This window comes from Scyliorhinus torazame, chromosome 4, assembly GCF_047496885.1.
Source record: "Scyliorhinus torazame isolate Kashiwa2021f chromosome 4, sScyTor2.1, whole genome shotgun sequence".
In the NCBI taxonomy this organism is placed as follows: domain Eukaryota; kingdom Metazoa; phylum Chordata; class Chondrichthyes; order Carcharhiniformes; family Scyliorhinidae; genus Scyliorhinus; species Scyliorhinus torazame.
Genome location: NC_092710.1, coordinates 329,241,500 through 329,268,362, shown reverse-complemented (window position 1 = coordinate 329,268,362; position 26,863 = coordinate 329,241,500). Strand labels below are relative to the sequence as shown.

At 47.8% G+C, this 26,863-nt stretch overlaps 1 protein-coding gene and 1 pseudogene across 1 annotated transcript in view; both read right to left on the bottom strand.

Moving 5' to 3' along the window:
* The window catches only part of rsph9 (radial spoke head component 9), a 104,783-nt gene that overhangs the window by 24,810 nt on the left and 53,110 nt on the right, over nucleotides 1–26,863 (bottom strand). The gene's annotated exons all lie outside the window — the stretch shown is intronic.
* LOC140415681 (5S ribosomal RNA) lies at nucleotides 3,156–3,276 on the bottom strand (annotated as a pseudogene).

Here is a 26,863-nt window from a genome sequence, read left to right as displayed (position 1 = left end):
AAGCAAGCTCTTAATCAGACTGAAAAGCACTCAATCTCTGGAGAGATTTTCTGAAACGTGTCCCCACACTAAAATTGATCCATTGGTCAAATTGCATGCGCGGTAATAAAATATAGAATAATTCTCACAAATCAGTGGCCTCTGCCACTAGCCTGCACATTAAGAGTTTTATTTTTCTCTGGGAGGGATGAGGTGCACCTGAGTACATTGTGCACAGGATATTTATTGTGCTGCTGTAAAACAGTGCATTGATTGAAGAGTGAGGCACCGGCAAGGGATTTATTTAATCAGCTCAAGGTCTCTATTCCAGTCTCAAACATAATGGATTATTGTCATTAGCAGATGGACACGTTGATAATAAGCCTTTTACACGGAAATTGTTCTACAAAATACTCCCTCCTTGGAGCAACCTGACATTTAAAGTTGAAATAAAAGCACCAACACATTTTTATTGGCCCGGCCCTGTGGACCTTGAATTGAAATTATCGGGGAGGTAACAAATCGAGAAGTTGCAGCTGACTTTTACAGTTGTGTTAAAGTTCACTGCATCAATTTGTCTGGTGAACCTATTAATATTGATGCTGAAAGATGTGTAGTGTGTGTGAGAGGAGGGGGGGGGGGGGGGGGTGAGAGAGAGGGGGGGATCAGGGGAAAAATGTTCAGATGTGCCTCCATTTTATAAAGTCTGGTTTAAAGGAAACAAGCCATAACCTGACTGGGTGATGGGATGGCAGTTGTCTCTGGCAATAAAAGGATGGCTTTCTTCTGCAATGTTAGGAGGGATAGTCACTTATTCTGACTGTGCAATTTTCGCATGGGTCTTGCAGCTGACAACTGAAGAAGATTTTGAATCATATGAACTTAATCTGATAGAGAAGCAATTCTCTAACCATCAGCTGTTACCTGAATATGGGGCACTGGCGCCAATACTGGGCCAGGAGGGACTGTACCATGTGTGACTACAGGCACAGACTACAGGCTGTACCATGTATGATTCCAGAGTGGGGGAAGGGGTTGATGTACATATCTGGGGGGGGTGGTATTATCCATGGGTGGTTTCAGGCATGGTTTTCCATATTTTGGGCGGGTATGGCGGTTGTTTCCTGTCGTTGCACGATCAATTGGACAAAGACGAGAATTGAATACAACTGAGACTTTATTGCTCTAAGATGTGTGGCCTTCCAAGCAGCTGGCGAAATGGCTGCTGCACGGAGGACACACATATTTATACTCCGCCTACTGGGTGGAGCCAGCAGGCAGGGACTACCGCGTACCTGTAGTACAGGTCCTACCGTACATCACCTAATATAGGTGCAACAGTGGTTTACCACAAGGTCCAGACCTGGGCTCACTCACACATAGCCCTTTTATTGGGCCTTGGGGAATTTCTCGCTGATCCAGCCCATACTTAGAAACTTTTTGCAGCAGTAAGGAGCTGAACTCACTGGCGAGGCCGGCTCCTCAGAGATCAGGGAGCCAGTTTGTAAGGGTGCCCCGATCTCTAAGTGAGCTTGAGGGTCCCCCACACACTCCATCCATGAATAATACCACCCCCCCCCTGCAGTTATGTACATCAACCCCCTCCCGCACTCTCCCCATCCAAGTGAGCACACCTGCTATTGGGTTGCTGACGGCCCCACCCCCTTTCAGGACCCCCCTCAATCTTCATGACACCCCTTCATATCCCCTTTTACCTCCCCACCCTTCATAACCCCCCTTCACCCCCCTTTCATGGGCATGTCCCCCTCAGACTTCAACCCTTAGTGCCAACCTGCTGGTGTGCCTGTGTGCCAGGGGGAGTGCCAGGGTACTGCCCTGCCGCAACTACCCGGGGGGGGGGGGGGGGGGGCTCCAATGGCCTCCAAGACCCTGGAGTGGTCATCATGCCTGGTCTCCACGTTGGCACCCGGTTGAGCCTAATGACTTATTTAAATATCATGATCTGGATCATGCCCCAGATCGCACCGGGTGCCGTGGGTCAGGTGACTTGTGCAGTTTTGCACCCGGTGCAAAACCCGATTTGGGCCTCTCCCGTGATGCTCTCGGTGCAACTAGATCGACGCCGTGTGCAAGAGGGTGGCAAAATCGCGCCATACATTTCAAAAGATAATTCCCTGTCAATTAAGTTTTTGGGATATCCTAATGACCTGCTTATAAACGCAGCATTTCTATCTCACTCATGTGGTTAAGGGATGCTATCACGGTGAGGTGGGAGATGGTGCCTGAAAGTCATGAACACATCCCTTCCCACCCTGTAACACCACAGGAGCCAAGTTTGTGAGGTCCCTCAAATGGTAATAAAATGAATGGCAAGTCAACGTTTTGATTGAGATGGGAATACCCTTACACCCAGGATACCAGGGACGTTTCTTTTCCTGCCGCCTATTTTCTCAGGAAAATAGAGCTTCATTGTGATATAAGATGAGAACCTACCATATTGCACACCAAACAAAATTATTGAGGATTATTACCAACCAGCAGTGATCGATGGTTGGAGTACATTTGTGTGGCCTCTTGGTCTATGACTGAACAGTGCACACACATGCACACACCCCTCTTTCAATGCTATGTTCACTGCGATGTCCCTGGAAAGGGAGCACGCAGTGTCTGCCCGCACTTTCAAGGCCTTCCATGCCTGGTGGGAATCGAGGGGACTGGGGTGCATTACCAACCCCTTTAATCACATTTTGATTTGATGTTTAAAGTATCCTTTGAGATTCTGTTTACTTTGATGCAGAATCCCTTTAAGGAGCTGCAATTTTAATTTATCCCAGAGTTTGGTAATTTATTTTATTTGGTGAATGGAAAGAAGTATGAACATAGAATCATAGAATCCCTATGCTCCTTATACAGTGCATAAGGAGACCATTCGGCCCATCAAGTCTGCACCGACCCTTTGAACGACCACACTACCTAGGCCCAATCCCCGGTCCTATTCCTGCAACCGCAGCCTAAGGAGTAATTTTTTTGTGGCCAATCCACCTAACTTGCACATCTTTGGACTGTGGGAGGAAACCGGAGCACCCGGAGGAAACCCATGCAGACACAGGGTGAAAGTGCAAACTCCACACAGACAGTTTCCCAAGGTCGGAGTCGAACCCGGGTCCTTAGCGCTATGAGGCAGCAGTGCTAACTACTGGGCCACGCGCCGTCCCATACTGCTGCACCTGGTATTCCCAGGCGGTCTCCCATCCAAGTACTAACCAGGCCTGAGTCTGCGTAGCTTCCGAGATCAGACGAGATCGGGCATTTTTTCAGACTACTATGGCCGTAGACTTACAGTGACCATATATGCAGTCCTTACACTATAGAATTGCCTACTGCTGAATGACTAATATTTTTGTGCTTGTTTTAAAAGAGAAAAGGTGCAAGTTTATGTGGATTAATGGTTCTGTTCTCCTTCACGTACTGTGGACAGATTAGAAAGTTCAATGAAACATGTCTGCTTTCATTCAGTGAATTCTGTGCTTATCAAGGGAAGGTGAGGGATGGGGAATAGAATACGCTCTACTTCAGTCCCCTGTTTGCAGCATCAACAATACTCAGGGTGTGTACGGCACACTTGATGTTAGGTGTCCTCAGCCCCAACCATGGAAGAGCACTTCCTCTATTGCACCAATGTCCAACTTTAACCTTACCACACACACCCTCATCACCATCTGCATGCCCCACACACACACACACACCAGCCCATCCTTCATCCTTGTAATAACAAATTTAGTAGCAAATAAAAAGTTTCATGCTATGATCATACGCCAACTAAGACATATAAACAGAATTTCCAGTATAGAAAAGGCCAAACGGGCCCCAAATAGCTGATCTATACCTGTGTTTATGCTTCAGGGGAGCCTGCTTCCCTTCTCCCTCGTATACTTATCAATCCCCAGAAAGGCAGTTGTGGTATTTGCCTCAACTATTCATTCTTATTATTTATTTCATGAATGCAAATCCCAAAGCCAAGCAGTAGCCTTCTTATTTGTTGAGTTTAAGGTGATTAGTCCGCCATTTATTCTGTAGAGGGGAATGCTTCTCATTAATTCTCACTGTTTGTGTCCTTCCACAAGTGTAAGAGAGCCCAGCAATGGCGGTTGGCTGGACAGGAAGCTGTATAAAAAGGCCCACTTTCGCCATGGTAGCTCAAAGGTTATTTGTGATGTACCAGAGCTTGATCACATGTGTTGTACCCCTTACGGAAACAAGCTGGGTCGACATTTAGGATTGTCTCTGCTGGAGAGCAGTGTTGAGAGGTAAGACACTCAAAGATCTTATAAGCGCACAGGAAATAGTGAAATTGGTTAGTAACTGGTTGCCAGTGCAAGATCTTTTCCAGCTTTTGGAATGGCAATACTTCTTGCCATATGCCACAGCATATGCCACAGATTCGTGTGTAGAACCATTCATGAGCATGGGGACAAATTGTTTCAGGAAATGTTCTTCACTTCTTTACTGTTTCAGGGATGTGGGCACCGCTGTCAAAGCCATCATTTGTTGTCCCTCCCAAATTGCCCTTGATCTGAACATTTCAGTCAACCGCATTGCTGACGGTCTGGAATCACATCTGGGCCAGACCAGGTGTAGATGGCAGATTTCCTTCTCTAAAGGACATTAGTAAACCAGATTGTTCTTTTACAACAAACATTACTGAGACTAGCTTTCAATTCTAGATTTATTAACTGAATTCAAATTCCAACAATTGCTTTGCTGGGATTCGAACCCAATCACCAGGACATTAGCCTGCACCTCTTGATTACTAACTAGCCTGGTGACATTACCACTATATCACCATCTGGTACGATGCTGTCAAAATCTGCTGAATTGCCACATTTCAGACCTCTTAATACATTCTTCAGTTCTGTGACCTTGAAAGGCCCAGGGCTGCCATCTTCTGCGTGTTGCTGTTGTTGGTGAGGTACCCTCAATAACGACGCTTAGAGTGTAAACGGTAAAGAAGGCTTTATTAGACTAAGAACTATGCTAGAGCTGAGACATGTGCTAACTGCTGTACAGCCCACAAGGCAGCCCTTTATACATGGCTCACAGATGGGCGGAGCCCGAGGCGGAGTCCCCAGGGTTCCAAGGTCTTAAAGGGGACATCACCTTACATGATGATAAGGCAGTAACCGTTCATCACATTCACCCCCTGTTTAAAAAGAGTCCGGCGGGGGTGCAGTGCCATCATAGGTCCATCCGTCTCTGTAGCCGGATCGTCCTCGTCGACCCCCTCAGTTCGGGCGGTGGTGCGGCGGGCTCGGACGTCCCGGTTGAGGGCACATCCGGACGCACAGCGGTCGGAGCTTCGGTCCGGGTCGGGAGGACTAGGCAGGGCCGGGGGTAGCGGTGCCGGCGCCGGCAGGGTGTGTAAAGGGGGCGCACAGTAGGTGCTCACCAACGGGGGGCAGGGCCAGAAGGGGGTGTGTTGTAGGGGGCGCCGGGTCCTGCAGGGGAGCGGCGCGGGAAGGGGCGCCTGTGGCGGGGGATCCAGCGGGTGCCAGATCCCGGAGGGAAACCGTATCTTGCCTGCCGTTGGGGTACTCAACATAGGTGTAACTGGGGTTGGCGTGGAGCAGTCGGACCTTTCCGACCAGGGGGTCCGTTTCATGGCTCCTCGTGTGCCTCCGGAGAAGAACAGGTCCCGGAGCCATCAGCCAAGATGGAAACGAGACCCCGGAGGTAGACTTCCTGGGGAAGACAAACAATCGGTTGTGAGGGGTCTCATTTGTGGCCGTGCAGAGGAGTGGCCGTGCAGAGGAGTGACCTAATAGAGTGTAGGACCTCCTGCCAGCGGGTGGTTGGGAGACTTCTCGACCGCAGGGCCAGAAGGACAGCCTTCCACACTGTTGCGTTCTCCCTCTCCACCTGACCGTTTCCCCGCGGGTTACAACTGGTCGTTCTGCTCGAGGCGATGCCTTTGCTGAGCAGATACTGACGCAGTTCATCGCTCATGAACGATGTACCCCGGTCGCTGTGGATATAAGCGGGGAACCGAATAGGGTAAAGATGCTGTGTAGTGCCTTAATCACAGTGGCTGAGGTCATGTCGGGGCAGGGAATGGTGAATGGGAAACGGGAGAACTCATCGATCACGGTGAGGAAATAGGCATAACGATTGGTGGACGGGAGGGGCCCCTTGAAGTCCACGCTCAGTCGCTCAAAGGGGCCCGAGGCCTTCACGAGCCGAACCTTGTCTGGCCGGTAGAAGTGCGGTTTGCACTCCGCACAGATCTGGTAGGCCCTGGTCATGGCCTTGACCTCCTTGGTTGAGTAAGGTAGGTTGCGGGACTTGATAAAATGGACGAGCCGGGTAACCCCTTGGTGGCAGAGGTCATTGTGGATGGCTTGCAGGCGGTCGTCCTGCACGTTGGCACATGTGCCGCGGGACAGGGCATCTGGGGGCTCGTTGAGCTCCCCTGGACGATAATTGATATCGTACGTGTAGGTGGAGAGTTCGATCCTCCACCTCAAAATTTTATCGTTTATTATTTTGCCCCGTTGCGTGTTATCGAACATATAGGCGACTGACCGTTGGATGCGAGGGCTATGGTTTGGGATGCGGGATGGGTGCGTAGGGAGCAGCGCCTTACCGTTTCAGGGTGGATAAAGCTCTCCGTGCTTCCGGAGTCGAAGAGGCATGCAGTGGCGCGCCCGTTGACCTGGATCTGCATCATAGAGTTCTGCAGGTATTTTGGCCGAGTTTGGTTGAGGGTGATCGCTCCCACTCGCGGGTAGTCCGAGTCCTCAGCCGAGTCGGACTCGACGCCCCTTCCCGTGCCGCTCCCCTGCAGGACCAGTGCCCTCTACAACACACGAGGAGCCATAAAACGGACCCCCTGGTCGAAAAGGTCCGGCTGCTCCACGCCAACCCGTTACACCTATGTTGAGTACCCCGACGGCAGGCAAGATACGGTTTCCCTCCGGGATCTGGCACCCGCTGGATCCACCACCACAGACGCCCCTTCCCGTGCCGCTCCCCTGCAGGACCCGGTGCCCCCGACAACACACCCCCTTCCGGCCCTACCCCCCGTTGGTGAGCACCTACCACGCGCCCCCCCCCCCACTTTACACAGCCCGCCGGCACCGCTACCCCTGGCCCTGCCTAGTCCCCCTGCCCCGACCCGGACCAGAGCTCCGACCGCTGTGCTCCCGGATGTGCCCTCAACCGAGACGTCCGTGCCCGCCGCACCACCGCCCGAACTGAGGAGGTCGATGAGGACGATCCGGCCACCGAGCCGGATGGACCTATGATGGCACTTCACCCCCGCCGGACTCTTTTTAAACAGGGGGTGAATGTGATGAACGGTTACTGTCTCATCATCATGTAAGGTGATGTCCCCTTTAAGACCCTGGGGACTCCGCCTTACATGGTGATAAGGCAGTAACCGTTCATCACAGTTGGTTTTTCAGTTGGTTAGATATTTTAGTTTCTATTCCAGTGGCGGTCTTGCTACATGCAGCAGGTGACTGGCAAGTTGTTTTGTGGTGACTGATAGGAGATTTAGTACAGGTGAGCTTTGGGCTGCTCCAAAGTGGCAAATCAGGCTCCAACACATCCGATTGGAATGAGTGAAATTGAGGCCTACTGCCCTTTTCTCCCATCGACCGTGAAGTGCAGAACTGAGAGATTTGATCAGGTGGTCTGCTACATTAGGGTCAGCAGGCCTTCAAACTCAGGCTGGGCGAGATCCAGACAGCACATGAGGTCCAGCGTCAAATTTTTAGCCAGTGATTCTGGACATGTCCCATCGTTTTACTGCATAAGCTGCCATAAAGCAAATAAGTTTAAAGGTCCGATGAAAAATGACAGGCCACGGAGAGAGTAAGTTATAGTCATAGAGACAATAAGAACATAAGAACTAGGAACAGGAGTAGGCCATCTGGCCTCTCGAGCCTGCTCCGCCATTTAATGAGATCATGGCTGATCTTTGTGGACTCAGCTCCACTCTCCGGCCCGTACACCATATCCCCGAATCCCTTTACTCTTTAGAAAGGCATCTATCTTTTTCTTAAAAATGTTTAAAGAAGGAGCCTCAACTGCTTCACTGGGCAAGGAATTCCAGAGATTCACAACCCTTTGGGTGAAGAGGTTCCTCCTACACTCCGTCCTAAATCTACCTCCCCTTATTTTGAGGCTATGCCCCCTAGTTCTGCTTTCCCCGACCAGTGGAAACAACCTGCCCGCATCTACCCTATCTATTCCCTTCATAATTTTATATGTCTCAATAAGATCCCCCCGCATCCTTCTAAACTCCAATGAGTACAGTCCCAGTCTACAAGGAGGTCTACAGAACAGAAAAGGCCCTTCGGCCCATCGTGTCAGCAGCAGTCAAAAACAATCAACTCCATTCTAATCCCATTTTCCAGCACTATACCCATAGCCTTGCAAATGCATATCTAAATACTTCTTAAATGTTATGAGGGTCTCTTACTCCACCACCCTTTCAGGCAGTGATTCCAAACTTCCACTATCCTCTAGGTGAAAAGGTTTTTCCTCACATCCCCTCTAAACCCCATGCCCGCACCTTAAATCTATGCTCCCGGGTCATTTATCCCTCCTCCAAGGGGAAAGGTTGCTACTCTCTCTATGCCCCTCATAATTTTATACATTTCAATCATGTCCCCCCTCAGTTTCATCTGCTCCAAGGAATGCAGCCTCTGTCCAATCTCTCTTCATAACTAAAACTCTCCAGCCCAGCCAACACCCTGGTAAATCTCCTCTGTACCCTTTCCACTGCTAACAAATCCCTCCTTTAATGTGGAATCCAGAACTGCACACTAGATGTGGCCTAACCAACGTTTTATACAGTTCCAACTTAACCTTCTCTGCCCTTAAACTCTATGCCTCGGCTAAGATAGGCAAGTATGCCATATGCCTTCTTAGAACATAAGAATATAAGAACTAGGAGCAGGAGTAGGCCATCTGGCCCCTCGAGCCTGCTCCTCTATTCAATGAGATCATGGCTGATCTTTTGTGGACTCAGCTCCACTTTCCGGCCCGAACACCATAACCCTTAATCCCTTTATTCTTCAAAAAACTATATATCTTTATCTTAAAAACATTCAATGAAGGAGCCTCAACTGCTTCACTGGGCAAGGAATTCCATAGAGTCACGACCCTTTGGCTGAAGAAGTTCCTCCTAAACTCAGTCCTAAATCTACTTCCCCTTATTTTAAGGCTATGCCTCCTAGTTCTGCTTTCACCCGCCAGTGAAAACAACCTGCCCGCATCTATCCCCTTCATAATTTTATATGTTTCTATAAGATCCCCCTCATCCTTCTAAATTCCAACGAGTACAGTCCCAGTCTACTCAACCTCTTCTCGTAATCCAACCCCTTCAGCTCTGGGATTAACCTAGTGAATCTCCTCTGCACACCCTCCAGTGCCAGTACGTCCTTTCTCAGGTAAGGAGACCAAAACTGACACAATACTCCAGGTGTGGCCTCACGAACACTTTATACAATTGCAGCATAACCTCCCTAATCTTAAACTCCATCCCTCTCGCAATGAAGGACAAAATTCCATTCGCCTTCTTAATCACCTGTTGCACCTGTAAACCAACTTTTTGCGACTCATGCACTAGCACACCCAGGTCTCTCTGCACAGCAGCATGTTTTAATATTTTATCATGTAAATAATAATCCCTTTTGCTGTTATTACGACCAAAATGGATAACCTCACATTTGTCAACATTGTATTCCATCTGCCAGAGCCTAGCCCATTCACTTAATCTATCCAAATCCCTCTGCAGACTTCCGGTATCCTCTGCACTTTTTGCTTTACCACTCATCTTAGTGTCGTCTGCAAACTTGGACACATTTCCCTTGGTCCCCAACTCCAAATCATCTATGTAAATTGTGAACAATTGTGGGCCCATCACTGATCCCTGAGGGACACCACTAGCTACTGATTGCCAACCAGAAAAACACCCATTAATCCCCACTCTTTGCCTTCTATTAATTAACCAATCCTCGATCCATGCTACTACTTTACCCTTAATGCCATGCATCTTTATCTTATGCAGCAATGTTTTGTGTGGCACCTTGTCAAAGGCTTTCTGGAAATCCAGATATACCACATCCATTGGCTCACCGTTATCTACCGCTCTGGTAATGTCCTCAAAAAATTCCAATAAATTAGTTAGGCACGACCTGCCCTTGATGAACCCATGCTGCGACTGCCCAATGGGACAATTTCCATCCAGATGCCTCGCTATTTCTTCCTTGATGATATATTCCAGCATCTTCCCTACTACCGAAGTTAAGCTCACTGGCCTATAATTACCCGCTTTCTGCCTACCTCCTTTTTTAAACAGTGGTGTCACATTTGCTAATTTCCAATCCGCCGGGACCACCCCAGAGTCTAGTGAATTTTGCTAAATTATCACTAGTGCATTTGCAATTTCTCGAGCCATCTCTGATAGCACTTTGGGATGCATTCCATCAGGGCCAGGAGATTTGTCCACCTTTAGCCCCATTAGCTTGCCCATCACTACCTCCTTAGTGATAATAATCATCTCAAGGTCCCCACCTGTCATAGCCTCATTTCCATCAGTCACTGGCATGTTATTTGTGTCTTCCACTGTGAAGACCGACCCAAAAAACCTGTTCTGTTCCTCAGCCATTTCCTCATCTCCCATTATTAAATCTCCCTTCTCATCCTCTAAAGGACCAATATTTACCTTAGCCACTCTTTTTTGTTTCATATATTTGTAGAAACTTTACTATCTGTTTTTATATTCTGAGCAAGTTTATTCTCATAATCTACCTTACTCTTCCTTATAGCTTTTTTAGTAGCTTTCTGTTGCCCCCTAACGATTTCCCAGTCCTCTAGTCTCCCACTAATCTTTGCCACTTTGTATGCTTTTTCCTTCAATTTGATACTCTGCCTTATTTCCTTAGATATCCACGGTCGATTTTCCCTCTTTCTACCGTCCTTCCTTTTTGTTGGTATAAACCTTTGCTGACCACTGTGAAAAATCGCTTGGCAGGTTCTCCACTGTTCCTCAACTGTTTCACCATAAAGTCTTTGCTCCCAGTCTACCTCAGCTAGCTCTTCTCTCATCCCATTGTAATCTCCTTTGTTTAAGCACAAAATACTAGTGTTTGATTTTACCTTCTCACTTTCCATCTGTATTTTAAATTACACCACATTGCGATCGCTCCTTCCGAGAGGATCCCTAACTATGAGATCATTAATCAATCCTGACTCATTACACAGGACCAGATCTAGGACCGCTTGTTCCCTCGTAGGTTCCAATACATACTGTTCTAGGAAACTATCGCAGATACATTCTATAAACTCCTCCTCAAGGCTGCCTTGACCGACCTGGTTAAACCAATCTGGTTTAGCACAGGGCTAAAGAGCTGGCTTTTAAAGCAGACCAAGGCAGGCCAGCAGCACGGTTCAATTCCCATACCAGCCTCCCCGAACAGGCGCCGGAATGTGGCGACTAGGGGCTTTTCACAGCAACTTCATTTGAAGCCTACTTGTGACAATAAGTGATTTTCATTTCATTTCATTTCAATCGACATGTAGATTAAAATCCCCCATGATAACTGCTGTACCATTTCTACATGCATCAGTTATTTCTTTGTTTATTGCTTGCCCCACCATAATGTTACTATTTGGTGGCCTATAGACTACTCCTATCAGTGACTTTTACGCCTTACTATTCCTGATTTCCACCCAAATGGATTCAACCTTATCCTCCAAGGCACCAATGTCATCCCTTACTATTGCCCAGATGTCATCCTTAAATAACAGAGCTACACCACCTCCCTACTATCCACTCTGTCCTTCCGAATAGTTTGATACCCTCTGATATTTAACTCCCAGTTGTGACCATCCTTTAACCATGTTTCAGTAATGGCCACTAAATCATAGTCATTCACGATGATTTGCGCTATCAACTCATTTACCTTATTCCGAATACTACGAGCATTCAGGTAAAGTGCACTTACGTTGGCTTTTATACCTCTGTTTTGAATCTTAACACCTTGATCAGTAACCTCTCCTAATCTTGGTAGTGTGGATGAGCAGAGAGATCTCGGTGTCCATGTACATAGATCCCTGAAAGTTGCTACCCAGGTTGAGAGGGTTGTTAAGAAGGCGTACGATGTGTTAGCTTTTATTGGTCGAGGGATTGAGTTTCGGAGCCATGAGGTCATGTTGCAGCTGTACAAAACCCTGGTGCAGCCGCATTTGGAGTATTGTGTGCAATTCTGGTCGCCACATTATAGGAAGGATGTGGAAGCATTGGAAAGGGTGCAGAGGAGATTTACCAGGATGTTGCCTGGTATGGAGGGAAGATCTTATGAGGGAAGGCTGAGGGACTTGAGGCTGTTTTCGTTAGAGAGAAGAAGGTTAAGAGGTGACTTAATTGAGGCATACAAGATGATCAGAGGATTAGATAGGGTGGACAGTGAGAGCCTTTTTCCTCAGATGGTGATGTCTAGCACGAGGGGACATAGCTTTAAATTGAGGTGAGATAGATATAGGACAGATGTCAGAGGTAGGTTCTTTACTCAGAGAGTAGTAAGGGCGTGGAATGCCCTGCCTGCAACATTAGTGGACTCGCCAACATTAAGGGCATTTAAATGGTCATTGGATAAACATATGGATGATAAGGGAATAGTGTAGATGGGCTTTAGAGTGGTTTCACAAGTCGGCGCAACATCGAGGGCCGAAGGGCCTGTACTGCGCTGTAATGTTCTATGTTCTATGTTCTAAGTTATATTTCCTCTTAACGTTTCTCCTAATTTTCCTTGTCGTTGAACCCATATCTTCATGTAACAACCTGCCGCGTCGCTTACCATTGATGTTTTTACTTCCCATTTTATTCCTTTTAGTATTACTGGGCCTATTCACTGAGCTCCCCTCAGTCACTGTACCTTGTACTGTCGCCCATTTTGATTTTTGACTATGGCTTCTCTGCCTTACACTTTCCCCCTTACTGCCTTTTGTTTCTGTCCAGTTTTACTACCTTCTGACTTCCTGCATTGGTTCCCACCCCCCTGCCACATTAGTTTAAACCATCCCTAACAGGGTTCCCATCCCCCTGCCACATTAGTTTAAACCCTCCCCACTTTATCCACCTGCCCTGCTTAAGGCAATCACATCAAATCACTATATGTGGTATTAGAAGATGAAATGGTAACATATTCATAGAACAAACAAAAACAGGAGAAAGGAGAATGTTTGACATAGAAATATACGAATTAGGAGCAGGAGTAGGCCACTCGGCCCCTCAAGCCTACTCCGCCTCCGCCATTCAATAAGGTCATGACTGGTCTGATTATAACCTCAATCCCACATTCTTGCCCACTCCCGATAACCTTTAAAAAAATTTTTTAGATTACCCAATTCATTTTTTTTTCCCCAATTAAGGGACAAATTAGCGTGGCCAATCCACCTAACTTGCACATTTTTGGCTTGTGGGGGAGAATGTGCAAACTCCACACAGACAGTGTCCCAGGACCGGGATCGAACCTGGGACCTTGGCGCCATGAGGCAGCAGTGCTACCCACTGCGCCACCTTGCTGCCCTCACCCCCGATAACCTTTCGCCCCCTTGTTAATCAAGAATCTACCTAGTTCCGCCTTAAACATATTCAAACACTCTGCTTCCACTGCCTTTTGAGGAAGAGAGTTCCAGAGACTTCTGACTCACTGAAAGAAACAAAATTCTCCTCATCTCCACCTTAAGATGAGCAACCCCTTATTTTGAAACAGTGACCCCTCGTTCTAGATTCTTCCATAAGAAGAGACATTCTCTCCACATCCATCCTGTCGATAACCCTCAGGATCTTAATGGTTTCAATCAAATCGCTCCTAAACTCTCCAACCTTTCCACATAAAACAACCCACTCATTCCTGGTATTAGTATGGTAATCCTTCTCTGAACTGTTTCTATCACTTTTAAATCTGTCCTCAGATAAGGAGACTGGCACTGTACACAGTACTCCAGATTAGTGTGTTGTTACGATTTTGAATGCATTGTTGAAAGGATAATGGAAGCAGACTCAATAGTAACTTTCGAAAAGGAATTTGATAAATATTTAGAAAGAATAGAAATGCAGGGCTATAGAGAAAAGAATTAGGTGAATTGGTGTCGCTCTTTCAAAGAACTGGCATGCTGGGCCAAGCAGCCTCCTTCTAGACAGCAGGTTCTAGAATTCTATCAAATGCCACTGGTATTCGCTTCAAACAGTTAACACATCACCCAAATAGCAGAAAGCATCTTGGGCTGGATGCTCCGTTTTGGGACTTTGCCCCCACGCTGTTGTGAAAACTGTGGTCTTTTACTCCAGGAAAACTGGTGTCAAAAGGCCACAAATCCACAGCCCTGCAGTGGGCTAGCAGGCAGCTGTCATGGGGCTCGCAGATCCAGCTGCCGATACGGTCCCCCGCACTCCCAGGTCAGAGGCTGCGCAGGCATCCTCCATGGTGGTGCCGTGCTCCATAGCGGACTTAGCCCGCGGACCTGGACCACCAAAATAGTGCCCCGCATTGGCCACTCGCCTGAACCGGACCGCCTGCACACATAGCCTCTGCCCTCCGATCGGCCCACTCCGACTGTGGCGGACGGGGACCGTGTCCGCAGCCGCCTCGCGGGTTTCCCGAACGGCAGGACCACATTAGAAATACGCCATCGGGAATGCGGTCGGACGGGGACAGAGAATGGGGGGCGTGCCTCAGGCAATGGCCTGAGGTGGTGGATCCTCGGTGCGGCATACTTCCCGAGCATGCCGCTTTTCAGGGGGGGCGGCGAATCGCGGAACGCTGGTCCCGACTTCGTGCGGGAAAAAGGATTCTCCTCCCCGTCGCCGAACACGATTTTGGCGTCAGGGTGCAGAGAATCCAGCCCCTTATATTGAATGATTTTTATACATTGGCAACTAATATTGCCCTGTATCATTTCAAATTCAAAGTATGCAGTAATAGGCACTTCAGTCTGGCATAAACATCCTGATTTCACAGTACTCCTTTAAGGAATTCCTTTCATTTGGCTCCCTTGTCTTCCACTATGGCCTGCCCTGAACTTGCTGCTTCCATTGATGAATGGATCCAGTTGCTTCGGAAACTGAAATTCAGAAATTCCTGCAATTTTACACTTACATTCTTCCTGCCAAGTCAGCATGTGTTGTGTTGCCAAAAATAATCAAGGCATCTTGCTCAGAAAATTTCTATGTTCTGCCGTTCAAAACAAACAATTTCAAAATGAAATATATCCCACAACCCGCCAAAAAAAGGGTTCCCGGCACCGTTAGGATATCTCTTGTTCCAGTCAGGGCAGCCTCTTAAATCCAGTAAATCCCACAGTCATGTAAGATAGCAATGTAAAAGCTTTGATAACAAGGCAGAATAAATTCCCATTTTAATTCATCCATCCAGATAAGCCACTGAATTGTTGCATTTCATGATCCAATTATTTCTTACAAGATTCCAGGGTTTGCTTCCACTACTCAGGAAATTGGGATAAATCTGATGGCTGTTTGTCGACCAGTGACGACATAATGGGTCAACTGGTTTTTCTTCCATTACCAAATGGTTACATTGTAGCACAGGGGGCGGCACGGTGGCACAGTTGTTAGCACTGTTGCCTCACAGTGCCAGGGACCCGGGTTGGATTCGAGCCTCGGATGACTGTGCGGAATCTGCATTTTCTCCCCGTGTCTGCGTAGGTTTCCTCCGGGTGCTCCGGTTTTCTCCCCTGGTCCAAAGATGTACAGGTTAGCGGGCTGGTCATGCAAATTGCCCCTTTCTGTCCAAAGGTTTGGTGGGGTTACAGGGATAGGGCAAGGGAGACGACCTAGGTAGGGTGCTCTTTCAGAGGGTTGGTGCAGACTGGATGGGCCGAATAGCCTCCTTCTGCACTGCAGGGATTCTATGGATACAAGTTGGATCCTCCTTACGTTTATCCATAGGCTGATGACTCTTTGGATAAAGAACTTCAGGCCTAAATATAACTTTTAATACTTTAAAATGTATCTTCCTAGCCTAATCTCACCATGTAGTTTCCCTATATATCAACAGAGAGCAGTTGAAAAGTACATATTGGCTGTGAATTAGTTTGGTATGTCCTGAGAGGGTTGTTTATTTTCTTGCTCTTTTGTCACTCCTCCCTTCCCTTTCATTTCTCCCGTTTCCATCCCATAGCTATCCCATATACACCAATAAGGTTAGCCCCAGTTTCTCCAGTGCGACAGGAGTTAGGGTGTGAGATTATCCATTTGGGGTTGGGACTCCCAATATCAGTCCCATTTCTGAGTCCCAGTCCCGTTCTGGGAAAAGTAGCCATGATCACGATTTTGGAGGAGGTTGGCCCTATTTTGTGAGAATGTGGGTCTAGTGGCAGTGGCAGGCTAGGGAAGGAGGGGGAAACTGAGAAGGTGGGCTTGATTTAAAGTGATAACAGCAGCCATTACTGTGGCAGCCAGTCCCACATAAGAGTTTAGCATGTAAAATTCAAGTGCAGGGGATTGGTGCAGTGCACTGAAATGACAGTGACGTTGCATGAGGACATGGAGTATAGATGGGAATACATGTAGGGTGAAATGATATTCTCCCATTTTGAAGACTAAGGAAAACCGAAGTGTTTCCAGCTGGCACTAGGAGCGAAGCTGACGTGCCATTCAATGGCACTTAGAAATTTGGTTTCACAACATCAGGCTTTATGTTGGCCTTGAGAGGGGCAGGGCCTAAATCTGCTGACAGGTGATCGGGGTGCCGTTTTTAAAGGGCACCCAGATCTCAGAATACCATTGCAGCCCCCCTACAATTGCTGGCAAGATCTCCCTCCCAATCGTGGCAAGGACCTCTCCCTCCTCAGCACCCCCCACCTCCTGCCCCACAGCCCCCCCTAGCCTCCCCCTTAAGTCCCTCCCGTTTAGCAGCCCCCCACCCTCAGTTCCATTCTTCAGGCCCCACCACTTGGCAGTGCCAACCTGGCACCTTGCACCCCAAGGGAGGCATGGGGGTGAGTAACCGCCCGACAATTGCCTCCAGGGTGCCAGGGATGGGTGGCCCTTCATGGCAGGAGGGGTGGGGGGGCTTGAGTTGGAGGGACTCAGGCTGAGTCTTTCCTGGGATGGGGGTCGTTTGACTGGTCTCCCCATCTGCAGTCTCTAAACCCTTTAAACTATCTGTCAGCATGTCAATATGAAAGATGTGGGAGAATAAAGTGATAGTCTTCCCATCAGCAGCATTGAAATCTTTAAATTATTTTCCAGTATGTCAAAATGAAAGATCTGTGAGATGAAGTTAAAAGTCTTCCCTCTAGTTTGGTGGAAAGCTTTGAAGCGTTTTTTTTCAGTCAATTTCATTGCCTATATCTTTTTCAAGCCTGTGTGCATACCTGGAAGCTAAACTTTGAACTGCACTGTTTACAATTAATTTTGCAGACCATTGCTTTTTAAAAGCCTCTTGATTGACAGGAACAGGCAATTTCAAAGGAAGGATTACCTCTGTTTATTTATATAGCTCAACAGGGGTCCATTACCTCTGAAATGCTTCCTCTTTTGAGCGTCTGTTCTTTCTAACCACCATCTCCCAAAGAGGTTCTCTTTATTTTGAAGTGCTTCATAGAAAGAGTAGGTGTGGGGGAAGCAGTCAGACAGAGCACCACAGAAGCCTCAGGTCTGCAGAGGCACAGCTGTCAGAGTCAAATTCTCATGATCCTCCTATTTCTCCCACAGGGCCAGGTGTGGGGGTCGAGGGTTGGGGGTGCCAATACTGCAGCAACATCATTGGCATCCTCAGGCAACATGGAATCTACAGACCCAGCATCGTCATATCATTCAAGTGCATCATCCATCTGCACAGATACACTTAAATCGGTAAGTTCGTGGGCACAGTTAGAACAACGACGTTAGGTTAAAAACATTAAACAGTGAGCAAGAGGAGGCAAGAGAAGTAGAGCCAGCTAAGAGCACTCCCTCTCAGAAGATGGAACTCAGACATAGGCATGTTCAGCTGGAGTGCAGTCCTGAGTGCATAGTCTGAGGACTCACAAGCAAGAAGGCTGAATATTGGATCAGTAGTATGGGATCTTTATCAGAGTTCTCTGAAGCAGAATGGAGTCATAGTCAGAAACAGGAGGACATTTAGCTCTGAGTTGCATTGACAGAATAACCTACCCCATGAAGACTCATATGGGGCAGAACTGGGAGTGGATACAGGAACAGTGCACTGACATGCACCAAATGCAAGCAACTCTGTAATGCTGAGCAGTCAGAGACACTGATTGTGTAAAGATGCATACAGTAGATGCCAGGCCTCAGAAGGTGGACCCTCCAGTGATCCAGAGTCATCCAAGGACTGAGGAAATGACCAATGAGGGTGAGATTGACACCACTGAAGCTGTTGAAGAGACGTGTATTCGGCACTGTAAGGAGGAAACGACTTAAGGTTGCGTGTTTAATGGATATGTTCTTATATTCAGAACAAAGCGAGTGCCAGAGCATACAATTCGGTTGGATAAGCAGCAAATACCTGGATCAGATTTGCTCTCATGTCCACATTATCCTGATGAGACCATTGGCTTCTGAGATAGTGCTGCAGTCACCTCACAGCACAGCAAGGCCAATATTCGGCTCTGGATCTTCCTCCTCCTCTTTCTTCCTCTTCCCCTCTGAAATGCTGTTGCAAATCACTCAGGCTCAAGGGCAATTAGGAATGGGCCACAAATGCTGGCCTTGCCAAAGATGCCAATGTTCCATGAAATAATAAAGAAAATAAACCTTCCTCATCTTCTGATGAACTGTGATGATCTAGCACTTCATCTCTCCAAAGTCCACACCTCTCTTGAGTGCCATGTTATGGAAAGTGCAGCAGGCCACCATCGTAAGAGATGCTTGCAGGGGTGTATTGCAGGGCATTACCCAAATGGTCCAGGAATCAGTACCCCATGTTCAGATACCCAATGGCCTTCCTGATGGTACTCTTTATGAGCAGATGGCTTCAGGTGTAGCAGTTAGAACAAAGGACAAAGAAAGGTACAGCACAAGAACAGGCCCTTCAGCCCCCTCCCCCCTATCCCCTCCCCCCAAGCCTGCATCGATCATGATGCCCGTCTAAACTAAAACCTTCTGCACGTCCAGGGTCCGTATCCCTCTATTCCCATCCTATTCATATATTCGTCAAGATGCCTCTTAAATGTCGCTATTGTATCTGTTTCCACCACCTCCCCAGCAGGGAGTTCCAAGCACCCACTATCGGGAAAGTCAACACTGTTTACGCTGGCGTCAGCACTTTAGTCTCCAGAACAGAAAATCCAACCCAGTGACTTTAACAGCTACTGGTAGGAATGGGCAAGCAACACCCATCTGCCTAGAAAGGTGCTGTCTCGTGCAGCAGCAATTCTTTGATCTGTCTAGCTAGCTTGTTCTTTAGTGGCACACTCGATGGTGAGGTTATGTCCTTTGTTCCTTCCTGCATATTTCTTTGCCCTCCTTATGCCCAGGAGTCTGCATCTGCTCCTGAGAAAGCTGCTCCTCATCACTACTTGTCCCTTCACCCATGTTCAGCTTGCATTCCGCTGCACCCACAACCCATAATGTACATGCCTCTTTTGACTTTTCAATACCTGGAATGTGATGAACCTTTCAACTGGCTGAGCACACACAGTTTTGCGAGTTCAGCTCACACAATGGAAATTGTGTCTCAGTGGATGACTTTTATGGATCCATGTGATTGAATGGCATGGCCGTTGTTGCCTCCTTCTTGGCCTGTTCTAGATCCAGTGTGGACCTGTGCCTTCCAACCAAAATTGCAGATTAGCCTTTCCGAGACGGCAACAAACTGGTTAACAGGTTTAACTAGTCATTGCTTTCGTCCCACCGTTGCAAAATCACTGACAATTGGAACAGCATCAGGAAACCTGTATGACGACCTGCATTAGAAAATTATCCCCCCCCCCGCTCTGCCATTTGGCCACAAAATCTTCCCCCTAATCTCAAATCCCATCCTGGCTGACATCAGCTAACTCAGCAGAGTTATGGTTGGGAGGAAGGGGTGAAGGTGGAGAGGTGAAAATAAAAAGGCTGAATTCCTGCCTTGATCCATGCCCAGTGACCTCTGCTGGACAGCGTCTATGTGTGATCTCCAATATGTTCCCTCTGGGTGACCGACCATCAGTCTTGAAGAATGACTTCTTCTGTCAGGTATAGAAGGATGGCTGGCATCAACTTGGACTCTGTCCAGAAGGGTCAGGAAAGAGGAACAGCATCTTCAACTCTCCAAGATTGTCCTGGAGACTCCAGGAATTAAGGATTAATGTTCAGGACTCAACCGAAGAGAAAAACCATCGGAGCAGTGATAACATGGTGTGTTTCATTTTTCCAGTTATACAAATGTGTGGGTTGAAGGGAAAACTGCTGCTTGGCAGCCAAGATTCATTCAATTAAGTCATTAATAATCTGATCATTTTCCAATTGTCGAGGGATCTATGAGAATGCTGAAAGGATGTTGCCCCTCATGCTCATGAGGGAATCTGGACCCAGGGGGTACAGTTTAAAAATACAGGGCCTCTTATTTAGGATGAAGATTCAAAGGAATTTCTTCTCTCAGAGAGTCAACAGTCTTTGGAATTCACCTGCACAGATATCAATACAGACTGAAACACTAAATATATAAACAACGCTACGTTTGACAGCTTTAGATCTACACGGGAGTCAAGGGTTATGGGGAAGGCAGGAATGTGGGCTTAAGGTAACAATCAAATGAGCCATGATCTTATTGAATGGCAGAGCAGGCGCTAGGAGTTGAATGGTGTACTCCTGCTCCTGTTTCTTATGGCCCAATGAGGATGATTTCTTAGGTTTAATGGCCACAGGAGTCCAAACGAGAGGCTTAAAGAAACAGCTTTAATGCAAAGCAAACTATGTACACAGTACACTTCAGGGGTGGGATTCTCCGACCCCACGCCGGGTCGGAGAATCGCCGGGGGCTGGCGTGAATCCCGCCCCCGCCGTGTCCCGAAGTCTCCGCCACCAGACACTCTGGCACGGGGCGATCTGGCCCCGGGGGGGTGCCCCACGGTGGCCTGGCCCGCGATCGGGGCCCACCGATCCGCGGGCGGGCCTGTGCCGTGGGGGCACTCTTTTTCTTCCGCCTTCGCCATGGTCTTCACTATGGCAGAGGCGGAAGAGACCCCCTCCCCTGCGCATGCTCGGGGATGATGTCAGCAGCCGCTGACGCTCCCGCGCATGCGCCGACCCGCGTCGCCCGGCGTAGACATTTCGGCCCCGGCTGGCGTGGCGCCAAAAGGTCTTTCCCGCCAGCCAGTGGAGCACAAACCACTCCGGCGCGAGCCTAGCCCCTCAAGTTGAGGGTTTGGCCCCTAAAGGTGCGGCCCGACACCGGAGTGGTTCCCGCCATTCCATTACGCCGGAACACCACGCCCCGCCGGGTAGGGGAGACGCCCCAGGTCCTAGCCAAAACTACACATGCCCAGCACTCATCAGGTCCGGCTTTTACTCCGCTAATGAACAGCCCCCCCCCCCCACACACCCCTTAATGGGGAAGTTCCTTTTCAACGTGACTCACAGGGAGGCTAATTGATCTGTCCCTGTAGGTCTCGTGCGGGTTAGAACATCAGGTGACTAATGCTGGGAGAGAGAGAATGGTGCAATCGGAGCAAGGGTTATTGTCTATTGAAACCTCTAAGTTGCCTACCCTAGGGAGAAGTAAAGTGGGGAAACGTATTTAAAAGCAATCTTAACTACAAACTATGAGGTGATCTCATTGAAAAATACAAAATTGTTACAAGGCTCAACAAGGGAGATGCAGGAAGGATGGGTCCCCTGGCTGAGTTTCTAGAAACAGGGGACACAGACTCAGAATAAGGGGCAGGCCGTTTAGGACTCAAGGGAGGAGGAGGAATTTCTCAGAACATAGAATCATAGAATTTACAGTGCAGAAGGAGGCCATTCAGCCCATCAAGTCTGCACCGGCTCTTGGAAAGAGCACCCTACCCAAGGTCAACACCTCCACCCTATCTCCATAACCCAGTAACCCCACCCAACACAAAGGGCAAATTTGGACACTAAGGGCAATTTATCATGGCCAATCCACCTAACCTGCACATCTTTGGACTGTGGGAGGAAACCGGAGCACCCGGAGAAAACCCACGCACACACGGGGAGGATGTGCAGACTCCGCACAGACAGTGACCCAAGCCGGAATCGAACCTGGGACCCTGGAGCTGTGAAGCAATTGTGCGATCCACAATGCTACCATGCTGCCCCTATGGTGATGAATCATTGGCATTCCCAATCCTAGAGAGCTTTCCAGGCTCAGTCATTGAGAATGTTGAAGACTGATTGTTAGAATTCTAGATATTAAATATATCAAGGGAAAATGGTTACAGACAGAATGAAGCCCATGGTCACAAGTCTGTAACATTACTCTGCCTTCCTCTTTGAGATGCTGACCGACCTGCTGTGCATTTCCAGCATTATCTGCAGTTTGTTCCATCTCAAAGCAGAGTGCATTCTATTAAATGTTAACAGCAGTGTTGCAAAATGCTTGGCTCAGACACCTCCCATCCCTTTGCTCTGTAAAACACCGACGATACACAATCCTAAAATCAAGAACACTGAAAAGACGCAGGAACCGTGAGGGTCAAAGCAAGTCCAAAGCATTTTGTTGTTGAATCATTAGATTCTGGGATTGCTGCAGATCATTAGCAGGGTAGAAAAGAAAGAAAAATCAGTCCCCGAATGCTGTTATTGCCAGCGTCAACACTGAGAGGGAGACAATTAAAGATAACAAAGTCTTGAGACCAAGGGCTGAGGTAATTAAGATTAAACATGGAAGGGTCACCACAGTCCAATTCACACATTACTGCATAAATAAAAACAAGGAGGTAATGAGAGTTCAGAGGGTCATAGTTAAAGGATAAAGGAAAGTTCAAAGGGAGTCATTCTTGCTCAAAGTGCTCCCAGCTGTTAGGCTTACTGATTTGAGGGTTACACAGATAATTCCCAAGTCCCACCACTACCTACCACCTTTCCCCAACTTGCTGAGAGAAGGAATTCCAAGGTGAGGGTTAAGCCCAGTAAAGCCTGGGTAGGTCACATTGCTGCCACGCGGAGAAGAACACACAACCATCTTTCCCCATTTGGTTCAAGGGGCCAACATCACCTCTCCGAAGCAAAAATAGAGTTGTCGACTCTCCAGAATTAACCCGGAGTTCTCCACGAAGATTATTCTTCAGGACATGGCTGCGAACAACCCAGGAGAAATGTCATTGGGTCATTTAAAGTAAATCATGTTTGACCACTTTAATTTGTCACTTGCAAAACTATATCGGAGATGTGGGGGGAAGAAAAAAGTTTGTAGGAATTATGAGTAATGTGAATTTATTCTGTTCCATTTCCAATTGGCCGCAGGAAGGGCAACCAATGAGGGATGGATGGGAAAGGGTGGCAGTTCATATGATAAATCCTCCAGGAATATACCAGACCAGAGTTGGCAACAGGCAGCAGAGATGAACGACATACCTCAGTCAAGTTGGTTTAAACTAATATCATTATCCAATTCAAGAAACGATAAAAAGCCTAATCTTAACAGAGCTACATCCTGTATTTGGAAATAGAGAGATTAAAAATATTGGCCGGGATTCTCCGTCGGCCGAAGCCGGAATTGGGAAACATGATTGTCGGGAGAATTCAGCGCCAACTGAAAATCGAGGTTGGTGCCAGTGGAATGTGTTGCTCTTTTTAACCTTAGTCTATTTGCTCTGTTTACGTCACCTTTGCTCATGAGTCGCCAGGTATCTTTAAGATACCGCCACGTGGTTCAAGTTCAGGTTATGATTAATAACACAGCACACCGCTTAGTAAGGATTAAAACAACGGTCATTTATTATATACAACAAGCAATATTAATACCCTAATACTACTTTCTATATAATAAACCTATCACTCCTGGCGAATACTTAACTTAGGAAGAGCCCACCAGGTCAGGGAAACGAATGGCTTGTCCAATCAAATCTGGCCCGCGGGATTCAAAAGGCTGCTACAGGTCGGTGGCTAGGTGTCTCTACCGGATAGCGATCGCTGGATTCAAACTTACTATATACGGTGGCTGGTCTTGCGAAGGTCTCGAGCAGGCGAAGATGAGAGAGAGAGAGATCTGAACTTGGACCTTCACTTTTATAGGGCCCAGGGGCTTCCCGCCTCCCGGGGCGGCCCTTGACCCTGAGTTCCAAGTGATTGGATTCTGTCCCCAATCTCTGGGGTCGATGTGTCCAATGGTGAGGCGATTCCTCGATCGGGGGGTGGTCGCTCACCTGTCTTTGTTTCGGCCACTGCAGGCGCCGACAGGTCTGGCCCGGTATTCAATTGCTAATATGTTGCAATTGTTCACGGGGATAGCCGATTTAACTGTGGATGTCTGAATAGATTGGCTGCAAACAGTCCTGAATGCAACTGTGAACACCTGGGTTGATGGGCTGTTGATAGCCCTGAGTATCGATCTGGGCTACCTTCCCAGAGCCGAATATGCAAAACTGTCTGCAGCTGCCTGCTTGTGTCTTCTTGGCTGCTTTTCCCAGCAGTCTTTTGGGTTAGCCGTTTTAAACTGGGTTTTGGCCAGATTAATCGGAACGCAGCCATTTTACATGGCTACAAATGCCTTGCTCCGCGGAGTCCCCCAACAGCGATGTGTATGCGTTCTTCATTACAAGCCAGCGTGGGCATGGAAATTGTACAGTAAAGGCCATTGGTATATCACAGGCCCGACCTGGCATTTTCTACGCCATCTGCCATGCTCCCCCTTCGCCAGGAGGAATTACCCACGGCGAGGTTCACTTGTGATATTTCAAATCAGGAAGTAGGCGCCGTGACTGCTGAGGGTGCGGGAGGGGGTACAAACAGTGTCCAACATCGCTATAGTCTGCTGACAGTTCTGCCATTGGCCGGGGGCTGTGCACCAGGGCCGGGGGAGTAGTGCGGTGAGGTGGTCATGAGGTGGGCCGTGGGCTCGGGGTGGCCGGACATGGACCGCCATTGCTGCAGCCTGCCCACTGGGGACTTAGCACCACGGGTTATGTGGGTGACCCCCCAGGCCACCCCCCTAGGTACCCTCTGACCCCAGCCGACACATCTATGGGATGGGCATGCTCTAGCGCCATCATCTTAGCTGGGATGAGGCTCGGCATGCATTGGAATTGTGCGAATTCTACGTGGAGCCAGTGCTGAACCATTAAAGGAACCTATGTAGCTCCGGGACTGGTACCGCTTTCTTCCGCGTAGAACACTAGCGATTCAGTCCCAGCGTCAGCATTTAGTCTCTCGAACGGAGAATTTGCCCGAGTATGTTTACCCCACTCTTCCTTAAAAGATTAATTTGAATAAAACTGGTAAGCACCACATTACTGGAACATCCCTATACACTTTATGAATTGAGTTCTTGTTTTGCTCTGTTGGTACAGAATTATTGAATGACAGCGCACAGGGCAATTCCAATTAGTCCCACTACCCTTTTCTTTTCCATGAAGCCATGGTGCTTTATTCTCCTTAAAGTATTCATTCAAATTCCCTTCTGACAATCATTATTGAATCTGCTTCCATCATCCGTTCAGGCAGAGCATTCCAGCTGACAATAACTCACTGAGCAATAGAAATTCTCCATATCTCACCTCTGGTTCTTTTGCCAATTACCTGTGATAGGACTGGTTTAAAGCAAAATGAAGGGTAAAACGGGATTGCTAAAATCGTGAATAAAAAAACATGTTGTTCTTGTAAAAGGCTTTCACAAAGCCACTAAATGACAATGTGGGGGCAGAAACTTCTCCTGCCGCTGATTTTAATAAGAATTTTTTTCAATTCGACTTAACAACTATTGAAAACATAATTAACAAGAATTAATTTCAGCCCTCAGCTGTTCTGCTGACAAACGTGGGTGCCTTGCCATCAAGCCTTCCATCACTGAAGGGAGGTGTCTCAAGGCAGCTTCACTAGACGTAGGAGTGAATTTGGGCAAGGCTGAGGGCCATTTTGGAGCTATCCACTTGGACGGAGTTATTTCTCATCCATATATTTATAATGCAAATAGAGGAGGGGGGGGGGGCGGGGAGAGCAAGGGTTACAGAGGAAATACTTTGCACATAAAGTGCTCCCCTGGGCTTCCCTATTACAATGTTTCAGAAACTGGACATGATTCAATATTCTCAATCTTTTGAGGGTATTTTAAGCACCAATTAAGATTTATGCTTCATTAGCAATGGTATGAGATGAACTAGAGTGTAAACATTGGGAAAACGGTGCCAATTTTCCCTCAGGGGAAGGGGGGTTTGATACCAAATGAAAACCAGGAATGGAGGAGAGATGAGAGAGACCTGTGAGGCAGTTCTTGTCTTCCTCAGGCACTGATTACAAAGAAGTGTTTGAGAAAGGTTTGGCAATCAGGTACAGTGGACAGTCACACTGAAGAGAAAGACAGACAAAAGGCAAATGCAATCCAAATGACAAATTCATACAGTTTGGGAGAAAACGTCAGGAATAGGAGTGTATAATTAATGGAAAGATACTGATGAACAGATACTTCATTCTACCAACCCTTCTAATAATAATAATAATATTTTACTATCTCAAGTAGGCTTACATAACACTGCAATTAAGTTACTGTGAAAAGCCCCTCGTCGTCACACCCCGGCGCCCGTCCGGTTACACAGAGGGAGAATTCAGAATGTCCAAATTTCCTAACAGCACGTCTTTCAGGACTTGTGGGAGGAAACCGGAGCACCCGGAGGAAACCCACGCAGACACAGGCCCAAACGTGCAGACTCCACAGAGACAGTGACCCTTGCCGGGAATCGAACTTGGGACCCTGGAGCTGTGAAGCAACAGTGTGCTACCGTGCCG